Raw genomic sequence first — 3,129 nt, forward strand, 5'->3', positions numbered from 1 at the left:
TGGATATGTAAAGCTCAGGGTGCTGGATAAACTTTCCTAGAGTCATACAGTGAGCAGGTGGTGGAGCTGGAGCTAGATTCTAGACTTTTCTGCTAACATATTCTTTTTTTAACATACAAATTTAACTTTATTTCCTCATTTTCACTTACAACTTGATTTCATAAAAGACACACTCCAAAAATTTTTTAAGAGTTCTGCAACACAGGAAATTAAACAGTAGAAATATCAACTGCTTCATAGGTTTAAGTTATAGACGTTAAAATCAAATAATTAGAAATGTGTTCAATCTGGGATCTATACAATGAAATAAATGACCAAAGGACCTAATAAAGCCATATTTCATTGCTTGTGGGTTATTAGTCACTTTCAGGATCTAAGCAAACATTCAGACTTTTTTGTTGTTGTTGCTGTATTTCATATTTATTTATTTATTTATTTTTTGAGTTGGAGTCTCACTCTGTCGCCCAGACTGGAGTGCAGTGGCCGCTCCCGGCCACCGCAGCCTCGACCTGCTGGGCTCTGGCGATCCTTCCGCCTCAGCCTTCCAATTAGCTGGAACTACAGGTGCGCGCTACCACGCCTGGCTGATTTTTGATTTATTGTAGAGATGAAGTCTCGCCAAGTTGCCCAGGTGGGTCTTGAACCCGCGGGCTCAGGCAATCCACTCACCTCAGCCTCCCAAAGGCGCGGGATTACAGGCTGAGCCACCGAGCCCAGCTTTGTATTTCATATTTAAGTATCTCCCTATTTACACTGAGACAAAAGACTTGATCAAAATGCCTGAATTAGGAAAGCATTTAAATTGTAGCAAAACACTTCCCATCTACAGTTGCTACCTTCAATGGAATGAACATTACAATGCTGACAAAAATCTGCTGGTTCCTTTTGAACAATATGCAGTAAATTAACTACATCAACCCTATAGTAGTAAGTCAAATAGGTACCAAGAAAAATGGAACAATTACACACAGTTCAGTAAGGTATAATATTGGCTTTCCTCACATTATATTTCCCTATTTATTCCCCCGAATTTTAACCAATGAAATAAAACATATCAACGACAGTTGACTTGGTTTCAGGAAAGCCACTTTTGAAAATTACAATGACATGCCGGGCTTGGTGGCTCAGAAGGATCGCCGAAGCCCAGCAGGTCGAGGCTGCGGTGGCCGGGAGCGGCCACTGCACTCCAGTCTGGGCGACAGAGTGAGACTCCAACTCAAAAAAAAAAAAAAGAAAACAAAAAAAATTACAATGACATTATTTCCTCATGTCATCCTCCTCAGTCATTGTCAGGAATTTTGGAGGCCACTATGCTAGTCACTTCGTGAACTGTAGTAGTAAATGAATTAAGATGGACTTCTCAGAATGGGTAGTAAACTGGTCCCAACTCTTCCATTTTTCAGGTACAACCAAGTCTTTGTCTGTATAAATCAGTAGATCAAGTGAACAAGAAACTTCTAGTAGTGGCAAAAATGTCACTGTAGCTGTGATCTATCTGATCACTGAGTGAAATTCATCCTGCATAGCTTTCTGAGACTTTTCTCTGGGCACACTGTCATCTTTTGCAGTCTTGTCACACTCAAAATCAAATTGCTGCTTTTCAAGGACCTCACCATTTTCAATATTTGAGATGACTATGACCAGTTTCTGAGCTGAACATCTGTATAACGAGTCTTTTAGTTGCTCCATCACATTATCTAGGTATTTATAAGGATGAGATCAGTAGTTACAAGCAAGGTGAGGCTATATTTCTGCACTTGAGTAAAAGTTTCAGATGGATATATGCCATGCTGACATAAAATGCTTTTGATGCCAAATAAGAAGAATTTGGCCATAACCTCGGTGCTCTCATGCAGAGTCATGTCCTATCCCCGGAGAGCTGCAGTGCCATGGCCAGGCCCACAGACATGTGATTCCAGCTGGCAGATGGCAGTTCCCTATAAATCATTTCAAAATGCATGATGCAGTGCTGCTTTCATATATTCTTTTTTTTTTGAGTTGGAGTCTCACTCTTGTCACTGGAGTGCAGTGGCATGCTCACGGCCACCACAGCCTCAGCCTGCTGGGCTCAGGCGATCCTTCCACCTTGGTCTTCCAAGTAGCTGGAAGTACAGACGCAGGCCACCATGCCCGGCTAGTTTTAGTGATTTATTGTAGAGACGAAGTCTCACCAAGTTCCCCAGGCGAGTCTTGAACCCCCGGACTCAGGCAATCCACTCACCTTAGCTTCCCAAAGAGCAGGATTACAGGCTGAGCCACCGAGCCTGGCTCATATATTCTTAATGTTTCCACTTTATTGCTTTTTCCTTTTTTTTTTTTTGCTGGTTGTCTTAACTCAGGCTGCTATAACAAAATACCATAGACTGAGTGGCTTAAACAGCAGACATTTATTTCTCCCTGTTCTAGAGGCTGAGAAGTCCAAGATAAAAGTGCTGGCAGATTAGTGTTTGGTGGGGACACACTTCCTGGCTTATAAACAGCCACTTTCTTGTTGTATTCACTTGGTGTACTCATAGAGAGAAATTTCTCTCTCTGTCTCTTTGTATGAGCAGTAATCTCTCATGGGAGTCCCACCCTCATGACCTAATCTAAACCTAAAGACCCCACTCCAGATACCATCACATTGAGGACTAAGTCTTCACCTTATGAGTTTGAAGGAAAAAGACATAAACATGTAACCTATAACAATGGTTTCTTGGTATGCATGGGGAAGATGCTGCTACTTGATTATCATCTAATACTTTTTCTCTTAATTTTCCTCACTAAAATAATCTTAGTTTTGTTCAAGATAACAATGCAGTCGGGTAAGAAATACATCACTTGCAACCAGAAATGACTGTGGAACCTAGCTGAGTCCCGATAAGATTTATTTATTTATTTATTTTTTTGAGTTGGAGTCTCACTCTGTTGCCCAGACTGGAGTGTAGTGGCCGCTCCCGGCCACTGCAGCCTCGACTTGCTGGGCTCTGCCTCAGCCTTCCAAGTAGCCAGAACTACAGGAGCGCACTACCACGGCTAATTTTTTTGATTTATTGTAGAGATGAGGTCTCACCAAGTTGCCCAGGTGGGTCTTGAACCCACGGGCTCAGGCAATCCACTCACCTCGGCCTCCCAAAGCGCAGGATTACG

At 42.2% G+C, this 3,129-nt stretch overlaps 1 pseudogene; it reads right to left on the bottom strand.

Moving 5' to 3' along the window:
* Positions 1-1,279: 1,279 nt before the first annotated feature.
* On the bottom strand, positions 1,280-1,891 carry LOC103274536 (annotated as a pseudogene).
* Between the last annotated feature and the right edge of the window lie 1,238 nt (positions 1,892-3,129).

Source organism: Carlito syrichta, unplaced genomic scaffold (assembly GCF_000164805.1).
Source record: "Carlito syrichta isolate Samal-C Ts95f unplaced genomic scaffold, Tarsius_syrichta-2.0.1 Scaffold314798, whole genome shotgun sequence".
Classification (NCBI taxonomy): Eukaryota; Metazoa; Chordata; class Mammalia; order Primates; family Tarsiidae; genus Carlito; species Carlito syrichta.